General features: G+C 38.8%; 1 pseudogene; it reads right to left on the bottom strand.

The window, feature by feature from the left end:
• On the bottom strand, positions 1–12,700 carry LOC114295085 (sucrose transport protein SUC8-like; annotated as a pseudogene).
• Positions 12,701–14,486: the final 1,786 nt, after the last annotated feature.

Raw genomic sequence — 14,486 nt, 5'->3', positions numbered from 1 at the left:
TCAAGTTGAGAGCCAGGCTAAGCTGAAGACTCCACGTAATGCTGCTGCAATACCCCCCATTCACAAAGGCTGGTAAATTACCACCTCCAAAAAACGCATCCAATGGCCCACTCACCATAGCCACCACCACCTGATTCAACATGAGAAATGATATTCTTACATAATTTTTATATAAAATTTAAAGCGACAAGCATATTTTAAAAAAAAAATTGTCACTTGAATGAATTTAAAGTGATAAAATAAAATTACTCCCAGGAGGCGTTTTGTAAATAAATTTATCTTGATCGGTTTTAAGGTATAAAATAAGGGAAAAGTTAGGGATCATGAATTTTTTTTTATGAAAATGATTATGAAAAATTTATGATCCTTGGATTACCTTGATTAGTGTGCGGTGTTTTATTCTAAGTGTTATCCAAAGGTTACAAAGTTTTCATGATTATTTTCATAAAGATTTTTCATGATACCTACCATTGCTGATAAAACAATAGGCACGCAACTGAAGGCATAATTTTAAAAACATTTTCTGTATAAATGTTTTTTCTGTCGGTATATTATTACCCAATCAAAACTTGCCACATCCTTTTTATTAATTTATGTATACATTTTTTAAATTTATATATCACTACTCATTTCAACGTTATTTCCAAAAATTATTCCACTAACAAAACTAACTCATCTCAACTAATTGGCACGAGAGAAACTTAACTCATGCATGTCATGTTAATTGTTGAATCTTACCTGTGGTATCACAATTGAAAGATTTAGAACGCCCAAAGCAAGTCCTACAAAGTTCAAACATCCAATGTGTCTTAGAAGGAGACCTTAATTATATAGTTGTCAAACATTGTTTCATAAGTCACATAATATTTACCTTGACCTGCACCAACTGAGCTGGAAATTATGGAGGTTAGAGCAAATGGAAGGCTATAGGTCACCTGCGCAAATGCAAAATATTTAATTGTATCATCACCAATTATTTCTCACCATTTTGTATCTTCAACTAATTGTATACTTATTTAGAATTTATGATTAAAAAATTAGTGAAAAAACAATAATATATTGTCGTGAATCTAGTTTTTTTTTTTTTTTGATCGGCAAAGAAAATCTTTATTGATAAAATATACAAAGTATGGAAGATTACATCAATAAAGAGGAGCTTGGGGCTAGAAAAGCACAAAGCGCCAGTTGGTGAGAAACCAACAAAAAGAGAGAAAGAGAAAGGACAATAAACAGAAGCAAAAAACACAGAGCCAATCCCAAGCAGAATCCTCACTAAACACAAAGCCATATCCTCCCACAGAATTAGACATTACCCATTTCTGATCAATTCAATCCTCACTAAGCCAACCATCCATTTCTAATCAAGTTCAGAGCCACAGCCTACCTATACAATTCAATCCATCTGCCTTCAGATGATTGCAGAAACAGAACAAAACGAGTGACACAGAACATCCTTCTCATTTCTGAAGCAGAAGCAATTAACCAGATGAAACAATTGACCAGCCTTCCCATTTCCAGGTGAAGACAATTGGCCAGCCTACCTGTTTGCATTCCAAATGAAAACATCAGATATACTTCAGATTGTAGAACAAGCTTCAGAACAAGCAGACTGCACAACAGATATAACACACCAAAACCCAGAATACACAGACTACAAGTAGATTCAACACTACAATACACATCAGTTCCTCACACAGGTGCAAAGCTTGTCAGAACATCACGTAATAGAACACTTGCCTCTTACCATGCAAGCCATTCGCCCAGAGCACAGACCAAACAACCCTTACAGCATCATCTGATCTGATGAAGACCAAACATAGCATATGCAGCAGAAGGACTCCAAACATAGCAGAATAACAGATTCAACAGATGAACTCCAAAAACACCTAACAGTAATCAAGCTCACTATGGAGACCCACCAAAGCACCCAACAGATGTAACCCACCAAAAAGCACCCATCAGCAACCAATCTCACCTAACACAAAACACCCCACAGAGAAGTAGACTAGCAGATTAGAGTAGAAGTAAATAGACTAGCAAATCAAAATGAAACCTTAAGGGGAGTGGTTCTATTCCAAATGGATTTACAGATTCTGAGATTGGGGTCGAAATTAGAGCTACTAAGGGAGTAAAGAGAGGACACAGAGAACTCACTGTTACTTGTAGATGCGCAAGCCCAGGACAAACAATCTGCTCTATCAAGACTTAGAGAAGGAACTGAGGAAAGGACACAAAGCAATCTAGCTTCTTCAGCCAATTCCCGTACATATAACACTCTTCTATGGGGTAAAATCCAATCACTTGAGCTGATTTTTCTTGCAAAGAATTGGTAAAGAGATCCTTCTTTATCAGTTGAGAGATTAAAGAGATGTGGAAAATCGATCTTAAGACAAGAGTTACCACACCACCTATCATGCCAAAATTTGATTCTATTTCCATTTCCCACTTTAATAATGCAGTTGCCCAAGTAGAAATTGTAAATAATACTGCTATGAGACCCTATGGAGATGATGTCCTTCCACAGTCTGGAATGTTTGTAAGAGGACTTCATTGGTGGAAACCAACACAACTCATCAATCTTATATTTACTACAGATAGCTCTCCTCCAAAGAGCATTGATTTGAGTTCCAAATTTCCACCACCATTTGAGTAGCAAGCAAGCATTGACATCTCTGATCCTTCGGATACCCAGCCCCCCTTGATCCGTGCTCCTTGTGACCTCTATCCATTTCACAAGGTGAACTTTCCTTTTAATGGCATTACCACCCCCTAAAAAGTTAGCCTCAATCTTTTCAATATCTCTAGCCACACCTTCAGGCATCTTGAATAAAGAAAGAAAGTACACTGGTAGACAGGATAAAGTAAACTTGATCAAAGTTAGTCTTCCTACAAATGACAACATTTTCCTCTTCCACCCGGAAAGTCTAGCTTTAAATTTGTCAATCACAGGCTTTCAAGTAGATTTCCTACTAGAGTTAGCACCAAGGGGTAGCCCCAAAAATTTGATAGGAAGGTTATGCACTTTACAATTTAAAAGCCTTGCAAAAGAGAGCAGAAGTGCATCATCCACACCAACACCACACACCACACTTTTGTGGAAATTAATTCTGAGACCGGAGAGGACTTCAAAGCATCTGAGAATTCTTTTGACCAAGACCATTTGATCCCAATCTGTTTCAGAAAAAAGAATTGAGTCATCGGCAAACTGTAGGTGAGATAAGAGAACATCATTAGCCCCAAACTAACACACCTTTGAGAATGTCAAGATTATGTGCTCTGCCCAAAAGTATATTAAGCCCTTCAGATACTATATTGAACAGGAAAGGTGAAAGCGGATCACCCTGCCTAAGACCTCGTTGAGGTGAGAATTCCTTTGTTGGTGATCCATTCACAAGAATCGAAATTCTACCTGTAGAGACACACACTTTCATCCAGGAAGTCCATTGAGATCCAAAACCAAAACTAGACAACAATGAGAATAGGAATTCCCAATTTATAGAGTCGAAGGCTTTCTCAAAATTCAACTTTAAAATCAGACCTTGTTTCTTGGCTTTCTTCCATCTATCCACCACTTCATTGGCAATGAATACCCCATCAATGATATTTCTCCCACCTATAAAAGCCGTTTGAGTTTCACCAATAATAGTGGGTAACACTAGCTTCAATCTATGTGTTAGCATTTTTGCCAAAATTTTGTATAAAGAACTCACAAGGCTAATGGGTCGATAATCAGACAGATTAATGGAATTTTCCAACTTAGGGATGAGAGTAATAAACGTACTATTAATACCATATGTGAGCCTACTATTCTGATGGAATTCTTTAAAAAATTGCATAATCTCAGCCTTCAAGATCTTCCAAAATTTCTGATAGCACAACAGATTGAACCTATCAGGGCTTGGGGCTTTGTTGCTATTGCAATCTTTAATTGCAGCTAAAACCTCAGCTTTAGTGAACTCTGGAACAAGGAAATGAGAAACAAAATCTTCCTCTATAGTCTTGAACACCCCTCCCAAAACAGGTCTTTTAATCCAATCTTCAGTAAAATGAGTCTTGAAATGTTGAAAAACCTCATGCTTGACCCTGCTAGGCTCCTTATGGGACACTCCATTGATAGTAATAGAGTTAAGCAGATTTCTACTCTGTTTGAGATTGGCAGAGACATGAACGAACCTAGTATTCCTATCCCCATTCAGAGTCCAATTCAGTCTGGACTTTTAATGCCATTACCACTCCACCATTCTGTAAAGCTTCCACATTTCTTGTCTGACCATTCTTCTTCGTATCTTTTCTGAATCTAGCAGTGCTCTATCTTTTGCCATAATATCCAATGTATGCAACTCCTCCTCTGAAGCCTTAAGTTTGGATGTGACATTACCAAACACCTCAATATTCCATTTTTTTAATTCCATCTTTAGATGCTTGAATTTTTGAATAAGCCTGAATCCTGCCCACCCAGAGAAAGAACTGTTATTCCAGCAATTGATAAAGAGGTCTGAGAAGCTTGGGTGTAAGGTCCAAGCGTTTAAAAATCTGAAAGGGCGAGGTCCTCAATCTCTTTCATCTTCCATCATCAACAAGGGGTAGTGATCTGAGATTAATCTAGGTAGGCCCCAAAGTTTCATTCTAAAGTTGACCATCCACTCCGGACTGAGTAAGACTCTATCAATTCGGCTCCACTTCTCAGAATCCTGGGCATTACACCAAGTGAATTTCCTTCCATACAGAGGTAGATCATTGAGCTCACATTTCCCAATATAATCATTTAATTGTTTCATCCCCCTGTCTCTTCTGGAACAACCTACCCTCTCCCCAATATGTCTGATCTCATTAAAGTCACCTCCCATGCACCAAGGATCAGGAAAAAAGACCTTGAGCTTTAATATATCTTCCCAAAAATTGGCTCTAGCACTAACATCATTGGGTGCATATATGTTCAACAAAACACAATTAAAGGAGTTGTATAGAGAGCCAGAGAGTAATATGTACCTCCTATTACAACAGCAGCTAGATAGTTGGAAAACAGCAGGACCCCAAATGCATAGGAGCCCACCCGTAGATCCATCAGGGTCTACAGACATGTATTCCATGTTTTTGCTTCCCCAAAGATCCCTTACAACATTTTCTGAAACCACTGTTTTCTTGGTCTCTTGAAAAAAAACAATATCAATAAGTCTATCCTTTAGAAGGCATTTGATTTTACCCTTTTTCTCAGGTTTTCCCAAACCCCTAATATTCCAAGAGAGTAGCTTCATCAAGAAACAAAGAAATACACTCAAGGCACTCATCTACAGCATATTACTGCCGAGCCTTCCCATCTTTGATAATTCTCTCTTGGTCTTGAAACTCTAGATCAATGATCTCGCTTAGAACAACATCTTCCATCCCATTAAAGTTGATTCCTAGGGATTTCCCCAGATGCATTGTGTCTTTAGCTTCTTGGAGGAGACAGTGGTTAAAAGATGAAGAACTTCCAAACAGATCCAAATGTGCAAGAGCAGATGCAGCTGGTCTGAAAATGACATTCTTAGAAGATTGCTTATGAACTGTAGCAGCCCTGTAGCCATGAATTCTAACAAAGCTAGAAAATCCTTCAAGCTGAGATTTCTTTTTTCCTCTTTTCTTCGTAAATTGCTGGAGTTTTGAATTGGGGTAAGGGGTCAAAAAACTCTTCCCAGCAGAGAGATTAGGCCCAGCAGATTGCATGTGAGGAATGGATGAGGCCAAAGAAACAAAATTGCCATGTTTGGTACTAACCACTTCCTTGGGCCTATTAGAAAGACCACAATCTGAGAACTTATTTAAAGAATGGGCCAAAACCACTTCCAAATTAATGCCAGGCCCAAAGTCTTTTCTGGACTCCATTGCCGATAACTCTTCCAAATTAGTGCCATGTCCAGGCCCATCACCAACTTCATTGAAGTTTTTGATAAACCCGGGTATATAGACTTGAGGGATACACCTAAGATTGTCATCATTGCTTTTTGAATTGCGATCTGACCCTTCCAACAGAGGCTCCTCAACGCTTGCTTCCTTCTCTCTACTGAAACCTCCTACAGCTAGTGTCTCTTCAACAACAGTATCCACTACCTCATCTATATGACTGACAGAGAGCCCCTACCGTTGAGCTACCGCCCCATCACCGTCGTTTTTAATTCTGACATCTGTCCCTGAAACATTTCTACTCTCCTTACTGTAGCAATTTCCGATGAAGTTGAACTCCTCCAAACCGTTGTGGTCCAAGCAATCGAAGAAAGCTGGATGATCTTCACAGATTAGAACGGGATGTGAACTTCCATTACACTTCAAGTTGACAGTTCTATTGATATATTCCATACACCCAGTGACCACTCTAATTCTAGCATGAGAGAATGACTTTGGTTGACATAAGTCACCCTCTAAACTAAGAACAAAACCCCATGTGCGCCCAATGTTATTTAGAGTATTTCTATTCCATAGATTCAGTGGTATGCCAAAGCATCTCAGCCATACACATCTCTCAAGTTGTAGATGAAAGCCAGGCTTCCATTCTGACACGGAAAGACTCCAGTCCTTGAACCAATCTTTGAGCTGGCCGATGTTTGAATGCAGTTCCGCTTGAGATTTAAAAGATAATATTATATCACGACCTCTCCCTTTTCTGGCCACTACCTGCTCCAATCCTTTCTCCTTCAGGGCTTTTGAAATAATGTGAGTGGGATATTCTGTATTGAATCTGATGATTGCACTGTCATATAGCCAACTGTTTCCTTCTTCAAAGGCTTGAATCTCCATGCTTTCTTCCCCAGTCATTGAAGGAATGTCCCCTTTTAGTACCTCTGCGAAAGATTTATGACCCACTAATGCAGCTTTTCCACTAAAGTTGTTTGTGTGAGGGGCCCTTCTAGAATGCTGAGGCTTTCCCCTTCCCTGTTCACCTCTGTTATTTCTATCATATGCAACAACCTTGACCTCCAGCACCTTATCATCCACTAAAAGGCCGTTACCTTTTTGAATGGCAACAACTGCTGCTACCTGACAGTCATATCTCACAAACCCAAAGCGTGAGTTTGTCGCTTGCCTTCTTTTGTATGGGATAAATGCTTCCTTCACAATCCCAAAATTTGAAAATAGTTTGAACAGAGCCTTTGCAGCCATTGCTGAGGGTATGTTGTCCACGAAAACAGTAACAACGCCATGCCTTGCTTCATTACCTTGTGCTCCACCTCCTCTCCTTTGTCTCAGCACTGGGATCCAACCCCCACCTCTACTCATGTTGAGATGGATTCAAAGATTTTTTGGGTGATCGAAATCTTGGCAGCTAGCAATTGAGTTTCATGCAGTGTGTGACTAGCTAAAATAACAAAATTGGTTTATCAGCTCTAATTTGACTAAAAATTTGAAATTGTCATGAATCTAGTGATATAAATAAAACCAATAAAAAAAAGAGAAGTGATTTGTAACATAGAGAATGGACAGGTCTTGGCTTAATACTCCTCCATATCTTCTTACAATGTTTTATTAAAAAAGAAAACATTGATTTGAGGTACTAACCGCTTGTGGGATACCCAACAAGGCGAAGAGACACAAAGAAGCCCACTTGACTTCGGATGGTGGCGACACAAGGTAATTAGCATTGCCAACGGTGCTAGCGGTAATGGCGGCGACACTTCTAGCATGATCAGCCATGTAAGTGATCACCACAGTCATTGCCATGCCAATCGCCAACAAAAAGTTTCCAAGCGCCCACACCTGCTTTATGCCGCCGAGAACTTGCACTAGAGGCTCCATAGCCAACGACGTAATGGCAAGTGTCAAGACATACCACACTAATCCTAATGCCCCGGCCGAAACCCCCTCATGGTACAACTCTTTTTCAACACTAGTCCCTCCAACACGGCCACCGTACACCTCTTTTCCAATCCAATCCGTGTCGTACAACAAGAACGGGAACCAACCGGTCCAGTTCAGGCTCGTAACGAGTAGTAGTATCCACATTGGTTTTGATAAGCTCTTCAATGCCGACGCAAACTGTTGGAAAACCCTGTTGGTACTACAGCCTCCTCACCCTTCCCAAGAGTCACAATCGATATGTTGTTCTCAATGGGGGCCACGAACGGTTCCTTCTTCACTAAGATGACAGCAAACGTAGTTACTGTTGACAGGATGATAATAGAGAAAAGAAAACAAGTTTTGAGATTCGCACAATAATCATCACAAGCTTCGGTTTGCGTAAAGGGAAAATGTTTGTAGAGATTACTGTAAGAACCAGCGGCGTAGCCTAATAGGTTTCCGATGGCCATGAAGAACGCAAACATGGCGTTTGACACCCTCAACATGGTCTCGTCCCTGCCGGAGATGTCGGCCAAGAGAGCTCGACAAGGACCTTGCAACGTGTTGTTTCCTATATTGAGCACCCAAAACCCTAGTACAAAGATGGTGACTGACATAGGCTTCATTCCTTGATCAAGATTGTCACCAAGAACCTATTAGAATATTTCAACAAAAACAAAATTATTATTTGATCAATTGTATATGTATTTTAATTATCCAATTCAAATTTTTAGTTACTTATGATTGAGTGATTTGAAGGAAAAAAAAAATGATTCGCTTGCACTTAATTATTTGTTTGGATTACTAAAAAAGAGAGCAAATGAACCCCCTCCCCCCCCCCCCAAAAAAAAAAAATAATAATAATAATAGAAATTACTCTCCCTTAAAATTCACTTTTTGGACCTTTGAAAAAATAAACAGATCAGGAGAGAAAATAAATAGCATGATTAGTATCTTTGTATAACACTAAAAATGTAAGTACTAAAAGAATAAAAACAGAAATTATTCTTTTAGTAATATAACTTCTAATATTTTCTTTTCCTTTTTTTTTAAGGAAAGAAATCATTATTATTATTTTTTTAAATATTTTCTTTACTCTCCAACTTAATCAAACATATAGAAGAAATTCAGTGTGTTTGGTTTCAGTTTTCTGAATTCAGTTTTTTGAAAACTGAATTTTTTATTTTTCGTGTTTTTTTTTTGTTTTTAGTGAATATTTTTTTAAATTTTAAGGTGTTTTTTTTTACTTTTTTAGATGCACTTTACTTAGATATATTTAAATAGTAAAATATTTGTGAAAACATATTTTAAAAAATTAATAAATATACAAAAATACGAAAATATACTAAATTTTCATTTTTTTTTTGTATTTTTTGGTATTTAGTATATTTTTTAAAAACAAATTCATAAATATTATATTTTTTAAGTGTGTTTATGTTAGGTTTATCTAAAAATTAAAAACAATACTTAAAATATTAAAAAAATTCATTGAAAACATTAAAATACGAAAAATAAAAAAGTAAAATTTTCTGAAAACTGTTTTCTGTAAACTAGAACTAAACAAGCTGAATAGAATTTTTTCCTTTTTTTTTTTTCCTTCTTTTGGTTACCAAATCATTTCTTTTATTTATTTTCTCTCACCTAAATTCCTAAAGAGAACAATTTCAAAACTGCTAATGTACTTTGCTATAGCGACCCCGGTCTTTTCCCATTTGATTATTGTATCAGGACTTAGGTTCCGTAGATTCTGTCATTGTATAATTGTTGTTGTTGTCTCTTATTTTCTCATTTGGAATTATAGGAGGTGTTGGGCAGGTTTGTTTCAGGTTGGTTGGGTTTAGAAACCAAGTGTTGCTGTCCAGGTTTTTGGTTCTTCGCTCGAGCGAGGAGTTGTTCGCTCGAGCGAGAGGTTGCGTTTGATTTGGACCTGTAGCTGTGCATTCTTGGCTCGAGCGAGCTTTTCTTCGCTCGAGCGAGTTAGTTTGTTCTTCGCTCGAGCAATAGTTCCTTCGCTCGAGCGTGTGTCTGGTTTCAGACCTGAGGGTTTGAGTTCTTCGCTCGATCGAGCTTTCTTTCGCTCGAGCGAGCTTTTGGGTTGTTGGCTCGAGCAAGGTTTCCTTGGATCGAGCGTAGTTTCTCTGTGTCTGGTCGCTCGAGCGACCAAGTCTTCGCTCGAGCGAGCCTGTCCAGTTTATATACGCAACAGCGGGTTTTGATCAGTCTTTTTCATATTCTTTTGATTCCAAACCCTAGGTCCGACTTCTCTCTCTCCCTACTCACCTTCTCTCTTAGATTTGATCCACTTAGGGTGTGTTTCTACCCTAGATCCTTCATTAAAAAGATACAGGGAGTCGAGGGCTTTCATTTAATCTGAGCATTTGGTGATTTGGAGCACTTTGGTATTTGGGCACTCATCTTTGTCTTCACCATTTGTGTTGTTTTCTTCGAGGTAGGGATTTCCTACTCCATTTTATAGGTTTTGTTCTAAGCTTTGGTAATTTGATATGTTGGGGATACATTGGTAAATTTTGGGAAAAACCCTAGTTGTATTATTGAATTAATTTGTATAAGTAATTCATGGAATTGGGAAAAGATGGTTAAATTCATGGAATTGGGGAATTCATTGATTAAATAGCGTAATTGGGTAATTGGAATCATTTGCCTATTGAATTGTTGACATAGTAATTTTCAGTTTAGAAATAACTGTTTTGGGCTATCGGTGGAGGATAGTCGTGATTGTTGTAGACATTGCATGTGGATTAGGAATAAATGAAACTAATCACATTGATTAAGTCATTAATTTTGACTATGGCATTGATACAGAAAATATGTGTATTGATTGAGCATTGCATTTGCATACATTGTTTGTGTGTGGGAGGAGATAGGGGATGTACTCCACGGTTTAGGGGAAGATAGGGGATGGACCTCTAAACCGGATTTTGTTTGGGAGGAGATAGGGGATGGACTCCATTAGCATCACTTTTATGTGTGCTTATTTATATAGAAGTGTTTTATTGATACAACACTAAAATGTGTATCAATCTGGAAGTATGAAGTGTTTGATTTGAGCTTGAGTCTCATTTGTTTGTTGATATTGGAGGGATGTGAATTTGATATATGTGATCCACTGTTATAAGTTTGGCCAGGTTCTGAGCCATGTTGATAAAATTGGAAAGTAAAACGTATCTTTGGCAATAGTGTCATGAGACTGTAAAATGAAGTAATTGATTATTTTGGTTAACCATCTGTTGAATGCTATTGCTTTATTCATTGCTTATATGTGGTTTAGTATATTTCTACTGGGCTGTGGCTCACCCTTTATGGGAACATCATTTTCAGGTTCAGGTGATAAACTACCTCCAAGGACTTAGCTTGGGAGGGTTTGGCATTTGGATTGAAGAAGACTACCTTTAGTTAATAGTTTTTATTTATTAGTACATGTAAACATTCAAGCCTAGGGCATTTCTTGTATTGAGATTATAACTCATATTTTTGAATCCAAGTGTTGGCTTGGAAAGATGTATGCCTGTAGGGCATTTTATTCGATGTTACATGTAATGCTTTATTTAGTAATACTCTGATGAATGAATTAATAAATTGTCTTCTTTAAATAATGCATGTCAATGATATATAATGGGTTATTTTTGAGGGCGTTACATTTGCTTTCAATATCCAAATCAATATTTATGCTACAGTTGTTATATCAAAATCAATACAATGTTTATGCAGCTTTATATGAATTCTGCACCACTTAGAGCATCCCCCACCCAACTTTCATATCTTCAAATATGGAGGATCTTCTCCCCAAAACAACTCCAACCCATCTTCTATTTCCTCCTTCCATGGAGGAGAATGAATTGATCCTCCAAATATAGAGAGAGGATGAAAAAATAGAGAAGATTCTAAAATACTATTCACTCTATATTTCTTAATTATATTCAAAATAACTTTTAATGTGTAAATTTAATTTTTATAAAAATGACATCAATAAAAAGTATAAAATCATACCTTTAAAATGAGTATAATATTAAATATGTTTTACAAAAATTTTAAAATTAAATATTTATTGATGAACAAAAATTACTTTTTGATTGGAGTTTGAATGAAGAAAATGAAGGTTTGTGATTGGAGTTTGAATGAATAGTGACCTCCTCTATATTTACTTTTTGAATAAAAAATATTATTTTCATCCTCTTGTGAAGAGGATGTGATTAGAGATGCTCTTAAGGGTGATCTCTGAAGTTACGACTCTCTAGGATCTAGTTATAAAAGTTGCCTCTATGTGGTTAGCTATATGAATTCCATATCATTTACTTTTCAGTTTACTGTTCTAAATTCCAATTTAAATCATGTCTAATAAAAAAAAAAATTCCAATTTAAATTCTGTTTATACCATACTAGGGCAAAATCTGCTTTAATCCCTGTGGTTTAAGTTTAGATTCTTAAATGATATAGAATTAAGGTCTTAAAGTGGATTTCGCCCTAGATTCTTAAATTGCATAGAGCATCATACCTTTCCAATACCTTCGGCGAAACTGATGAGGATGACGGCGACAAAGATCATGAATGCACCTGCAACTATGTACGGGCGTCGGCGGCCGAAGCGGCAGGTGCAACGGTCACTATAATAGCCGACGGTGGGTTGAATGAGCAAGCCAGAGATGGGTCCGCAAAGCCAAACGAAGGCAGCCCATTTATGAGGGACCCCGAGTAGCTGTGTGTAGGGCGTTAACAGCGACAGCTGCAACGCCCAACCGTACTGTACTCCGGCGGCAATAGAGGCTACAAGAATTGACTTTCTTAGTGAGTTTTGTTCCTTTTCTTCGTAGAATTGCTCTAGGATTTGAGGTTGATAAACCATGGTTAATGTAGAGGGTTTTGGTTTTTATTTTTATGAGCAAAATAAATTTTATTGAATAGAATTTGTATTTCGAGAGACACGAATACAATCATCAATCAAATAAACAAACAAAAGTACAAAAAGTATCTGTGGGGATATATTTTCCGATCACCAACACGTGGCAAGGTGACGCCGGCGTGTCAGCCGAGGTGCCACGTGTCCTGGTCATGACGCCGAGGTGATCTCGGCAAGGCCGAGGTTATCTCCGAAGATATCGGAATCTGAGATAAACGGATAAGGGACAAGAGTCCTAGAATGAAAAAGGAACTCAACCTAGATATGGACAAGAGTCCTAGAGGAAAGAGAAGACTTTGCTAAGATAAGGATAAAGCTCTTAGGGAGTTTATCTTTATCTCTTGAGAAATCCAAAGTAAGCACTGAATGGGAGTCCATAGAAGTCAGGCTTCTAGTAGGATTAGGATTGAGTAAACTATAAAAGAGAGGCACCCCCATGGTTCTAAGGTACGCAGTTTTATACTTTGAGTAGTGAGTTTAGCATTTGATTATCTTTGAGAGATATACTGACTTGATCGTCGGAGTGCCCCCGGGTGGAAGAGCCACCGCCGGAGCCTTTTCTTTCTGTTACAGGTTTGCTGAAGCCATCTATTCTGCCGGTGCTCTCCATCTGGTTACTAAGCGGGCAGTGTGGTCAGGAAATCACCCACACAATTTGGCACCGTCTGTGGGAATCTTAGAAGAATAGATGGCCAGTAACGGACAGAAGGAAAACATTGGGGACGACACTCCTGTTGGGAGTGGCAGACCAATTGACCTTGACATTGAAGGAGACAACCACAATGCAAAAACTCATGACCAAGGCCACGGTGAAAAAGACGTCAGCCAGGAGGGCGATACTTCGAAGAGAACAGACCAAAACAAGTATTATAACGAAGATAACCTTCAGGTATGGAGGGATAGGTGCCTGTGCCAGAAGAGATTCCGGCAGTTCAAGAGGGAATTGGCCAGGCTAATGTGGCCGAGCCAGTAAGCCAGCAGGCAATGGGCGCTTTAGCTCGAGAGATAGCAGGAGCATTCAAGGAGTCAGTAGGCATTCTCAGAGCTGAGAATCAAGCTCAAGTTGTTGCTGCTGATGCAGGACCTTCCTTTCTGAAGAGGGAGTTCTTCCGGTCTAATCCAGATGAATTTGTGGGTGATCCAAAAGAGCCGCTTAAGGCAGATGAATGGCTCGAACAGACAACGAAGACGTTTGAGATGCTTGGCATCGAAGACGAGGGGTTGAAAGTGACCTTGGCATCTTTCCAGTTGAAGGGGGATGCGGGTCAGTGGTGGAAGTTTACTAAGGGGCGTATAGGAGGTACGTGGGAGGCTTTTGTGAATGCTTTCCAGGAGAAGTTCTTATCTCCAGCTATCAGGGAGAAGCTGCGAGACCAGTTTTGTCAGCTTAAGCAGTCGAGTTCTTCAGTGGCCGAGTTTGAGGCTGCATTTACTAGTTTGTCCAGGTTTGCACCTGAGTTGGTGGCGTCTGAGGAACGTCGTTGTATTGAGTTTGAGAAGAAGTTGAGGCGTGGCCTCAAGCTGAGAGTTGGGGGAACTATGATTCGGGATTATGGGCGTATGGTTGATGCTGCAGCCCACATGGAAATCATGATGCAGGAGGAGGAGGAAGGACAGAAGGGCTCCAAGAGGAGTCAGGATGGTCAGAGTGATGGTAGGAGACAGAAGGGTTTTAATCCTTAGCAGTCTCAGGGTAGCTTTTCTAGATCGACTTTTCCTGTGCCGAGTGCTAGTTCGGGGAAAGGCAGTCAGGGAGACA

Source organism: Camellia sinensis, chromosome 6, assembly GCF_055761805.1.
Source record: "Camellia sinensis isolate YWXY chromosome 6, ASM5576180v1, whole genome shotgun sequence".
NCBI classification, from domain to species: Eukaryota; Viridiplantae; Streptophyta; class Magnoliopsida; order Ericales; family Theaceae; genus Camellia; species Camellia sinensis.
Note: the sequence above shows the minus strand (reverse complement) of the source record. Positions and strands in the feature narration are given on the sequence as shown.